Source organism: Lytechinus variegatus, chromosome 7, assembly GCF_018143015.1.
Source record: "Lytechinus variegatus isolate NC3 chromosome 7, Lvar_3.0, whole genome shotgun sequence".
NCBI lineage: Eukaryota > Metazoa > Echinodermata > Echinoidea > Temnopleuroida > Toxopneustidae > Lytechinus > Lytechinus variegatus.
In genome coordinates, this window is record NC_054746.1 from 9,754,992 (window position 1) to 9,767,644 (window position 12,653).

The window sequence follows — 12,653 nt, forward strand, 5'->3', positions numbered from 1 at the left end:
AAATCGTGCTCAAAATGTCTGCTTTTCAGATTGGAATATAAAACTTTTCAGCTTGCACTTCATGCTCGCATCATTTCTGTATCAAAAACCCATACTTTTCATGATTAAATAGGTGAATAGAATGTCCCGTTTTCAGTTCTAAACCTCAAAAGAACTCCCGCTTCGATTTGCGATAATCTTTTGTTGGATATATATCTTGTTCTTTATTAAAAGCGTCCATTCAACTGTCTTTTTTTTTCCAGATCGAAATATCAAAATTTTCAGCTCGCATCTATTGTTCTTCTAGATACCCATCTTAATCATTGGTACCAAAAATGCTTAGAATATCAAGCTTTCAGGTCAGAATATAAAGAAATTTCAGATCGCTCTCTAGTGAGATATATGACTTATCTATCCTCCTCATGAGTTACTACAAACATTCTTAAACAGGCACATTTTTCCTGTTTTCATGTCATACTAAGAAATTTCAGCTCATGCTTCGCGCTCGCATTGTTTGTGAGGGTGAGATATGTGTCCGTTTCTCATGAGTCATACATATATATATATTGATATTATGCATATATATATAAATATAAGCCTATGTGTGTGGGGGGTGTGGGTGAGTTTGTTCGTTTTTTGTGATCGAGCGCCTTTGGAACGTTGATTCATGATTTTGCCCCCCCCCCCATCTGAAAAATGGATCGACGCCCCTGTGTATACATCATACTCAATAAACAGATCACTACATGTATGTACATGTTCCAGACAATTTTTGTCATTTTTTCTTTTGTATGAGTTTAGAATAGGCTTACTTGTAACACAAATTGAATTTTCAAAAAAATTATATAAGTACAGTACACTACAACAATGAAGGAATTTCCAAGAACACCATACATATCAACCTCTCCCAAATGTCTTAACTTGTGATTTTAGTGGGGGGTAATGTTGAAAGATCCCCATCCACAAGAACTTTTGTGTCAATCATCCCCACCCCCCCACCCCGACCAAGAATACCGATCGACACCCATGCCCCCCCTGTAATTTTCTACATGTTGCATGTCAATGTTCAAGGTTTCCAGGTGCCAAAATGCCCTTCATTTGTGAGTAATGACCCTTCTTCTATTGCTTGTCAATTTTTTTTGGCAAACTCGCATGCTCGGCAATTCTATAAATATGTACGTCCGACCCCCTATATGTAGGAACTTCATGAAATTTTCTGTTTCTTACAAAAAGGTTGATCATTTTATGGAATTGCCCTTCTGTAAAAGTCCGACTCTGGATCTTCGCCTGTATGCTCAGTCACTAGGGTGTAATTCTAATTTTAACATCTAACCATAGGGTGTGGTCCTCTCGGGACACCAACTGGTGTCAGATTTAGCTTAGCTCAGTTTAACACCCCAGTTTTTACAGGGTACACAGTATGAAATGTTTGCACCTGAAATGAAACACTGGAAGCACCTAGACTGAGTGTATAATCTTGCACCTTAAGTTGAGAAAGATGCAAAAATGTGTCTTTTTCAAGAATTGCTTGTTTCCACCATAATACATGCAACTTTTCAGGTTGGTAATAGGCCTACTTGACATTAAGAATTTTGCACCATTATTACATGGTCCAACTTTGCACCCTATTTAAAGTGCTTAATGTTGCAACACTAGAGGTGCACAAAATGAGCATATATTACACTCATTTGCAGTGCACCCTTTGGGGTGCTGCTATTGTACACTGCAAAATCTCTGGTGTTGATTTAACACCAGCCCGAAATCTACATATGTCCACACCAGAGAAGTATTAAAACAACATCATTTTGGAATCAAACCAATGCTGTTTTTAAGGTGTATAAACACCTTTCTGGTATTAGACCAAAATGAAACTGGTGCTGTTTAACACTTCTCTGGTGTGGACATATATAGATTCTGAGCTGGACAGCTGGTGTTAATCAACACCAGAGTTTTGCAGTGTACCAACCACTAGGGTTCAAATTTGAACCCCTATTCAATAGTGTGTTTGTGCTTTGAAATGCGAGAAGGAAGATGCTGACAGCAAAATAATAACAGCTTACGAATCAAGGTCTATTACCAATAAATATCGCTGAATAAAGAAAGAATTCCAATAATTTACCATTTCCAACTAATCTCAGTTGACAGTTCATACTCAACCATATTTTATGTGCTTCCTGAATTGTACAAAGTTCTGAAAATGAAACCAATATCTTCCTTTTGATTTGCCTTCAGAACTTCCCATTCTGCTCTAACATTGAATAACAAAATGATAATGTAAAATTTCTTTCATAGCAAAAATCTAAAAACATCCTTTTGGATCATCAAAAATAATGACAAGAAAGGTTTCGTTTACGGAAACATCTTCAAAAGTTGGTGAAATCAGATCATGAACAATGGTTAACATTACATTAACAGCTATTAAACAACTTTTAGAGGTTTATCATAATCAAACTGTCGAAGTTTACTGACCTTTCATTTTTATTTTAAAAAGTAAATGTTATCCTTATCATAACTACCAGGACTATTCATGGAAAAATTATTGTTTGTGTTACAGTAAACATCAATTTATATATCACTTTGAAACAATTTGAAATCAATTTGTGATTCGAATATGACTAAAAAATTATCAATGCATGTAACCATACAAATTATGTATTCTAAAAATATTTCTGAAAATATCAAAATAAGGGCACCGTGATATACTTCGCTTTAATTTTATTTACAATGAATACTACATGTATAGTGATGTATGGTTTCAATGATGGGGTATTTTGTATTCAGGTAGTTGCGTAGTTTCAAAATAAAATTTATGTAGTGCTCACTTTTACATACCGGTATGCATAACAAATTGATGCAATTCCGGAAATGATTGAAATCATTACAATTTTCTGCAGTTGCTATAAATTCAGGAAAATAGTGATGCTAATTCTGATCACTGTACTGGAGCTCCAAGTCCATTCATTTAGAATTTAAAATCCAGAATGACAAGAATGAATTGTGCAACTTTGAAAATATCACTTTCAGTTTAATGCAACCATTTCAGGATACAGAACTAAAAGAATATAGCTTCACAAACCATGAAACACAATTACTGGACTCATATTAAACAAATCATATATTCAAAGACTTAAAAGCTCTGTAAGAGGTATAAATAAAGTGAAGATCTATGAAAGCAAGCTTCGGCTCCAGCTAAAATTATTCCTGAATCGTCCAAGAATTTAATAGCTGATAAATCTTCAACTACAAGCAGTTTGCCTATTTCTCAAAGTCTAATTCCAGTACCACATGGGCAAAACCTATTTGGTCTGACTACTATCAATATATGGTCTAATTGCCATTTGGTCTAATGTCTACTTAGCCTAATTGTCATTCAGTCTAATCCCAAGAGGGTCTACTTTCCTCTTTGGCAAATGAAAATTTGATTCATTTTAGTTCATCTATTTTGGAGTAATGATGTTAGACATCAGTGGATATTAGAGGAAATAGGTAGCGTAGGCCTAATGCCTGGTCAAAATGGTAAACTTGCTAAGCAGCAATTAAACCAGATAGTTTAGAATGAAATGGTTGTAGACGAACTAAGATACACCATGTGGGATGAGGACAAATTGAAAGCACTAGTGGATGAATCAGGTATAGACAGACAAATCTGCAATTTACCAAAGAATAGGCCCCAGGGTTGTTCAACAACACGTCATTTTAGCACTGTGGGCTCATCAAAGAAATGAGAATGAAAATTGCAAAATAATAATAAAATAATTATCTTTCACATACCATTGACAATCCCATTCTCCTCCTTCTTGCGCTTCTCGATGGCCCGTCGTGACATTATTCCAAGATATAATAATCCTTTACGATCTACAGATCCTGCATGGAATATTCCTAAGCGTAATCCACTGTGATCCTATATCTCGCACAGAATATCAACAGATGATCCCCCGCCTGGATACTTTATTCAGTCTAAACAAACCAAGGGAAGTCACCGGCTTACGGCGATTTGCATACAAAGAGCTTAACATGAATCACCTCTCCAGGTTTTACCGATGGTGGAATCCCCCAACAACGAATGACGCTGCAAAACATTGTTAGGCCAACTACTGCACAAGCGTGAAAGTGCTGTGATCAGGTCATTTAAAAAAACTTACGGAATTCACAGAGGCTTCCTTTCTGATTATAATAAAACAAGCATTCAAACGGATAACCAATAGCATTGTGAAACTACCAGAGGCAGATATTTGTCTGAGGTATAAACCTTGTACTATGACCCTGATAGAAGTCATTTTTTTTCATCACACTCGTTAGTTTCCTCTCTGGTAAAAGTGAAGGGGAAATAGTAGCACGATGCCTTGCTTATCTGTCTCTCTCATCTAAACCGAATAGGAAAAACACCTGATATCAAAATCAAATGTTGTATTCGTGACAAAGCCTCTAGTAGCAAAACAATGTGGAGATAGACACTATACAGTTGCCTTTAACTTACTCATATGTAAAAAAAAAATCAATTAGAACTTGTTACTTCTAAGAACAAACTTGACCATGGAGTTACAAAATATGAATTCATATCATATACTTTCAATAGGCAAAACATACTATGTTTTTAAGTTTAGCAGAAAACAGAAGCAAAATATTAATTACCAAGACTTTATGGTCACTGCTCTTATTTTTAAATTGAATGTTAGATTGTATTCCATTGTCCAAAATATATTTCTCTATCTTTGAAACCTTTATTAAAAACTTTCATAGTACAGCATTGTACAAATGTAAAATATGTCACGTTGGGATGGATTAACACTGCATGCTTAAATTATCAACCATGAAAACGGGAAAATAAAAAAAGGAAGCACTATCGGTGATGTCATGAGTATTATTGCACAATGAAGGCCAGGAAACCACATAGCAAACAGAAAGTGATCTCTTTAATCAATACATACAGACCATGTGTGTAGTTGCTTTCCAAAATGATAATGTAACGTTTTCATACTATACAGAGAGCAGGGGGCAACCCCTCCCTATGATTTTTAAGGTATTAAAAAATGAGAGAAAAAGAAAGAAGAATATAAGAGCATCAAAAGAGAGGTATAAAGTAATAATACATGTGACTCATACAATGCCAAATCCACTGTGTAGAGTGTGCAAGGCGCATTAAGAAATTAAAAAGGTAAAAATATTAACCCTGTAATTCAATTATCTTCAGTCACCTTGCACCCCCATCAACAATCAACATGTTCTGATGTAGCCCAAGACTATCAGACTATAGTTCTACTATTTCTGATTTTAGATCATTAACAATCAACATGTTCTAATGTGGCCCAAGACTATCAGACTATAGTTCTACTATTTCTGATTTTAGATCATTAACAATCAACATGTTCTAATGTGGCCCAAGACTATCAGACTATAGTTCTACTATTTCTGATTTTAGATCATTAACAATCAACATGTTCTAATGTAGCCCAAGACTATCAGACTATAGTTCTACTATTTCTGATTTTAGATCAAACCTTATAATCATATCATAGATAAATTCAGAGTGGTTAAGCCATTTTGGTCTAATTAATTTCACTTTGTCCAATGTCTGTTAGATCTCATAATCTAATATCCAATTATGCAGTGTCAGACTGATGACTTTTAAAAGGGAATAATTGGTAATTATTTCAAAATAATGATAATAATACATGAGATTTGTATAGAGCACTTTCCATCTTGATTAAGGTGCTTCAGAGCAGAACAACAAGAACTATTTACCGGTACATATAATACATGTCTTAAAGGTCAAGTCCACCTCAGAAAAATTTTGATTTAAATCAATAGAGAAAAATCAGACAAGCACAATGCTGAAAATTTCATCAAAATCGGTTGTAAAATAAGAAAGTTATGACATTTCAAAGTTTCGCTTATTTTCAACAAAATAGTTATATGAACGAGCCAGTTACATCCAAATGAAAGAGTCGATGACGTCACTCACTCACTATTTCTTTTGTTTTTTATTGTTTGAATTATAAAATATTTCAATTTTTACGAATTTGATGATTAGGACCTCATTGCCTGAAGCACAAAATGTTAAAATAATGGAATTCCACATGTTCAGGGAGGAATGAAACTTCATTTCACATGACAAGGACGAGATAATAAAGATATTTCATATTTCATATAATAAAATACAAAAGAAATAGTGAGTGAGTGATGTCATCAACTCTCTCATTTGGATGTAACTGGCTCGTTCATATAACTATTTTGTTGAAAATAAGCGAAACTTTAAAATGCCATAACTTTCTTATTTTACATCTGATTTTGATGAAATTTTCAGTGTTATGCTTGTTGAATTTTTCTCTTTTTATTCAAATCAAGTTTTTGTTGGGGTGGACTTGTCCTTTAACAATTAGTCAATGTCTATCCAAAAGCACTGTCAAACAGGTATGTTTTCAGGTTGCCCTTGAAGGTGGTCACTGAAGTCTGAGTTTTCAAACTCTGTGGAATAGAATTCCACAGGTTAGGTCCTGCATGAGCAAAGGCCCGTTCCACTTCCCCCATGCAGGGGGTGATTTCTTAGCAACTGGAATTTGTAAGGGATTCTATTAAAGATGACTATTTATAGTCAATTTGTTTATTGGAGAAAATCCCTAGTCCCTATCCCACATCATAAAGAAATCCCCACACCTTTTTTAAGACTTAAGTAAAAACAAAAAAATCTATAATTTTGTTGTTGCTTTAGTCTGAGTTTTAGTAACTTATGTTATGTTTATATTTTATTTTAGTCTGGAGTTTTTATTTATACTTTATAACACCTTTTCATTTGGGCTGGATTCTTTAAATTACAGTCACAAATAGAGTTAAAGGGTTACTCTGTTCTACCAGGGAAGGGGGACCTGGTTCTACCCTTATCTACCTCCTCTCCCACATCATTGGTGCTCCTCTGACATTCTATCGACAACTTGCTCATGAATCAACCATTTGCTTTTATAGTCATTAAGCCCATTATCAACTTATAATTTTGCTATTATCAATTAGCCTAGCTGATAAAGTAGAGTGAATATAATGATCATTAAGGAAACTGTGAAAGGTAATTTGATGAAATGGCAAGTAGACCATTATTGATCAATCGGGGGGAAAAGGGTCTTTTCATGAAAGATATTTTCAATGAAATATGAGAAAAAAAAGAAACATTATTCTTGTCACAAAGTATTTCTTTGAATCATTTACTCATTTATGATTTACTCATTTATGAGTAAATCTTCTTGTTCTTTGTATGAAACAAAAAGGCCCTTTTGACAAGTAGGCACATTTAATATTGATGCAAAGTGAAAGTTCAATTAAAAAACACATTTTGAATGAAATTGATGACAGAATTTTTAAATTAGACTTGAAATTTTAAGAAATTACTGTAGATGTGTCACACATATGTGTTCCAATTTGTCAATCAAATCATCATCATCATTTCATCTCTTAATATAGAGAAAAAGGAGACACATCTAAATAAGGCTAAATAAAGCAGAGCTCTATAAAAAAAGAAAAACCTCAACAAACATGTTTGGATAGACGAGGTAATGGAGACAGGAACCAGCTTCGACCTTCGACTTCTTTGAAAGCACAACACGGTGGACCTAATTGATTGACCTCAAGTGGGACTTCCTGTATTCAACAACTATCTCCTGTTATTTGGACCAGGCTCTAATAAGGGCAATGCAGACATCTAATTCTGAAGTTTGTTATTATGCATTTATTTTTCATCAAACTTTGCATGCATAATACATATAAATCTGCCGAATGAGAATCAAGAATATTATTACCGTAAATATTTTAATCCATTTAAAAGAAAGTATGGTAATATATGGGCAAGTGCAAGTGTATATTTGTTATTTTCTGGCCACTGGATTGCTGAGTGTTGTTGTTATTGTTTGGTCAAGTCGGTGTTCCACCACAATATTAATGAAGATTTGATTCATAGACAATTTTTAAAAATCCCCTTTGTAACAAAATACTTAAAATTATTTGTAATTCATATAGGCCTAACCTAGATACAGCCATTTATTTTATTGTAAAGATTTGTTTGGCCTATTTTTCTAACATCACAGCTCAGCTATCACAGTCCAAAGAAAAGTTTGACCATACACACTCATTCAATGAACAATGTAGGTGAAAACCATTATTTCTTGTCATAATGGTGGTTTAATTGCCCCTCCAATCTTTTCATTTCAACAAGTATCAATAAAAGTACGGTACCGGTACTATCTAAATAAATAAATAAACTAAAATTTGTAAAAAGATGGGCCTAATCAAATAATCAGACACACAGCCCCTGTTGTGCAGATCTAGAAAACTGCAGTGCAATGAAAATAATGAAAAAACCTACCTGGTCTGGCCTGGCTGATGAATAGACTTCCGATCCAAACAACAAACAACAACCCTCGGCTTGCGACCAGCGATCGAGGAATCCCGATATTACCCCCGCGGGACCCGTAACATCCGCTTGGCCGAAACTACCGCGTTGCAATCTAACAAGTTAGCTTCCTTTCGTAGCTGCACGGGGTCCATAAAGTCACAAAGAAAATGTAAAATCTGTCACAAATACCTTGTACAAGCCCAAATTCGAATGCAGGGTATAATTTCCCCAGTGAATGTGATCAAAATTGAAAGGTGTATGTTATAAAGACGGTTTCTAGGCAGCGTTTCACCGTTGTTTTACGACAATTCTTAACTTATTTGCAGGACGGAGCACACGACACAGAGCTCAGAGAGGCGAAACAAAGCACATTACCGACAAGATTGCAGAGATAACGTGCATATGAACGTAGATGGCAGCAAAGTTTTTTCAATTTTTCTGCATCATTGATAGTAGTATCACATTCAACTGAGATGCAAGATTTTTTTTCCAATAATGTTGGAAACGTTCAGTTACAGTAATTTTCTACATTTTATCGATAAACAATGACAATTTAATCATGAAAACTTGTTAATTCTGTTCAGGAGCGAATCCAGGATTTTCCAAATGGGGGGCACATTTTCCCCCAGGAAAATTTGACAAGGGAAAAAAAATAAAAGGTCTTCACCCAAACATTTCAAAAGTTTCTTTGTTTCAAAAGGGGGGCACACTTGTGTTTTAACAGCATTTTTATTTTATAAATTTTAATTGTGCCTCTCTAAGGGGGGGGGCACGGGAAGGCTGTGCCCCCCCCCCCCTGATCAGTCCGCCAGTGCTTCTGTTATTGGCAAGGTTCTTCAAACGGGATAATGTGTAATATTACATTTGTCACTTTTACTGTGTGGCATGTTACCTGGAAGTGCATTATCAATTAATATATATATATATTTCTAATCCAAACATAAAGGATTAAAATAAAAATAAAATGAACAATTTTTTACAAATTATCGAACATAAGTTACAATTAATGATAAATTAATATTTCTAACATTAAACAGTCATAGGAGGGGCACTGCCAGCAGGTGACCCCCTCCCCCCCCTTTGAGAGCAAGTTATATACATGTATGTAACAGGCCTTCTGGGGAGGGGGGCTCTTGACATTACTAAACTTTAGAAAAATATTGAGGTCTTTAATTTCATTACAAAACTCCCTTCACTCCTTTACAACTGATACTTCCTCCTCATTATTTTCAGTTTGCAGAAGTAGGTTCAGCCTTACAAGATTTTTTGTTGTTTTAATTCTCCCTGATATGCATAAAATCATATTGTAGATGTAGCCCACATACATGCCATACCCCAACCTCCGATGTTTTCCCCATTTTGATATTGTATTCCTTTATTATTCTACTTATTTTTCATCATTTCATCTATTCATTTGTTTTGTTCAATTATTGTTTTTCCTGTATTAATTTATAGAAATCAAAACTCACTACAGTATTTTCTTTACGATCAAATGCAAGTTGGTGAAACGAAAACCATAACTCATCATTCGATGTGAGATCAATTACATAACACTGCCACACTGAACCATTTCTTCTTTCGTTTTATTTAATCGTCTACCATTTTTAAAAGGAGACAGTTGCACACTTTTTCAACTACTTTCTCTTGTTCTCTGTGTCCTTTTCTCTACCACATTTTGTTCTTCCAATTTCCGATCCCCTTCTCCCTCTTTTGTCCTCGCTTTGCAATTTCTCTATTTAATCCCTCAGAATCTTTCTCTAACCCCCCCTCCCTCTCTGTTGCTCTTACACAGGGGCCGCAGAACAGTTTTCAGAGTGGGGGGCTGACCATGCAAAAAATCACAATCCAATGGTAATTTTTATGTTTTTGTACATGGTTTTGGAAAAAAAATGGGGGGGGGCTGAAATACCTCCAGCCCCCCCCTCCCCCACTTCCGCGGCCCCTGTTACATACACTCTCTTTCTCCCCTTCAACCCCCCTTCCCCTTTCTCTGCACATTTCTTTTCATTTATCCCTAAAGGCTCTGTCACCATGGACCTACTACATGCTGTCACATTGATCCATGCAACCCTTTCGGTGATAGCCCGCAACTCACCCGCAAAAAAGTTTTAAACATGTTCAGAACCTTTTTTTGCATGCTAAATCAGACTTGCCGTGCACTCTTGCGGGAAATGTTGGGCGAGATACACAGATATTGTCATTGTGGGCAATTTGCCAGTAGCATAAAAAAAGTCACCCGAAAGGCTTGCACGGAACGATGTGACAGAGCCTTTAGTATTTTTCTAACCCCTTCTCTCCCTCTCTCTCTCTAATTGACACTGAAAAAAAGAAGTATTCAAAACATCCTTGTTGAACAGGAAGTATTTAATACTATGTCTTTGATGCCTTTTCACATGTTCCATGATTTTGAACGAATAAAATTATATGATCTATAGATCTCATAAACAGACAGTTCAGGGGGGCAAACTTGTATTATAGGCCATTACAAGCTTGAAGCTATCACATCATTAGGAGTACCATCGGATGATAAACATTTTTACACAAAATTACTTGATTCCTATCTCATGATGGGGTCGATAACCTTCAAAACTTATGGTGCAAATTTCAGAAGGTAGTTTTGAATTCCCGGTATGTATTTCACATTGTAAAGTTGAACAAAAGACCGGAATATGCTGTTAGGTGCTGTCAGCTGCAAAGGGATACATCATTCAGCATGTGACCAGTCATGCATAAACTTGTGCACAAAGTCAGTTTATGAAAGACCAAGTCTGGAATCATTGTTTATGCAGATCGATGCACTGGCCTGTAAACTGAACTCTGGTTTAAATCAAACCCTGGCTTTAAGTTAATGTTTAACTATGGAGAGCCGATTGGGACACAAATCCCAAACAGTACGCAGCCAATTTATGAACTCGTTTGACGCTCCAATTGTTCATAAATGTCTGGGAATGATAAGTAATTTTCTTCATTATGAAAGCAAAAGGAAACAAAAAAGTAATCATAAGAAATATACAACATAAATAGAATTTTTGAATTTTGGCTCCCTATATTTTTTTCAGAGAGTTAGACCGTGGTATGAATTTTACCTGACTTCACAATACGGGCCATTGAGTGTACACATTACACTACAACCTAAATGACCTAAATTTAACAGTTTCAAATAATTATTGATGACAAATGACAAAAAAGGCCCTCATTTACCACTATTAGGAATAATTGCCACCTGGTGTAAATCTTTGTTTACTTCCTGTATGGTTTCATTTAACATGGTATTGAGTTCACCTCAAACCAGTTTGTCTAATAACAATTTGGCGTAATTGCCATTTACCCAATTTAGCGTTTTGTATAATTTCCAGTGATGCTAAACCCATTCATCTATTATTCATTTTGTCTAACACTTCTTAATAGTCTATATGATTTGTTTATGATAAATGAATTAAAGACAAGATTTTCACTTGCCGAAGTGAAAACTAATGAGCATACAAAGTGGAAATTAGACCATCTGCAGCCTGTTGCATAAAACTTTTTACCCGAGAAAACTCTGGTAAAAATACATGAGTTTTCTCAGGTAAAAAGTTTTATGCAACAGGCCCCTGGTGAATAGACTAACTGACAATTAGACTACCAGTAAGTGGACATTTGACCAAGTGTAGTGAAGACCAAACAAAAATTAGACCAAATTAATAGTAGACCAAATGGGTTTAGACCATGTGGTACTAGACTATCTGACAATAAACTAACTGCTTTTAGTCTGAATTCTGTTTCTGTTTGTGGTAGCTCCCGTAGGAACTCGGCAGGACAGCATTTTGCTGGTAAACGCCAAGCTGGTATATGACCAATTACCTATGAAACGTTTTACGTCTAGGTTGATCAGTCATAGTGGCTGACGTTTTAGACGACAGATATCACTCTCCGGCCTTTTTATCAAAGTGGAGACAATGGCAGAGTTGGGATTCGAACTCACAACCTTGCGATTATGAGTCCAATGCTCTAACCACTGGACCACACCACCCATGAATATAAACCATGAAATGTTATCAACAATTAGGGATCGATAAATATTTCAGACTCCCATTAAGAAGCACTAGTTAGTGAACATAAGTGATAATAGGCATACAGTATGTCCACTCATATGACCGGCGCTATGCAAGACCATTCTCTGAATCTGTCTTGTACTATACAATGTACTTTACCTAGCACAAAGAAATTTGAAGTACATAAACCGTTTGTACCCTACAGCACACAAACAGATGCACGAGCTATAACAGCACCACTGACAAGATGCACACTGTTGAGG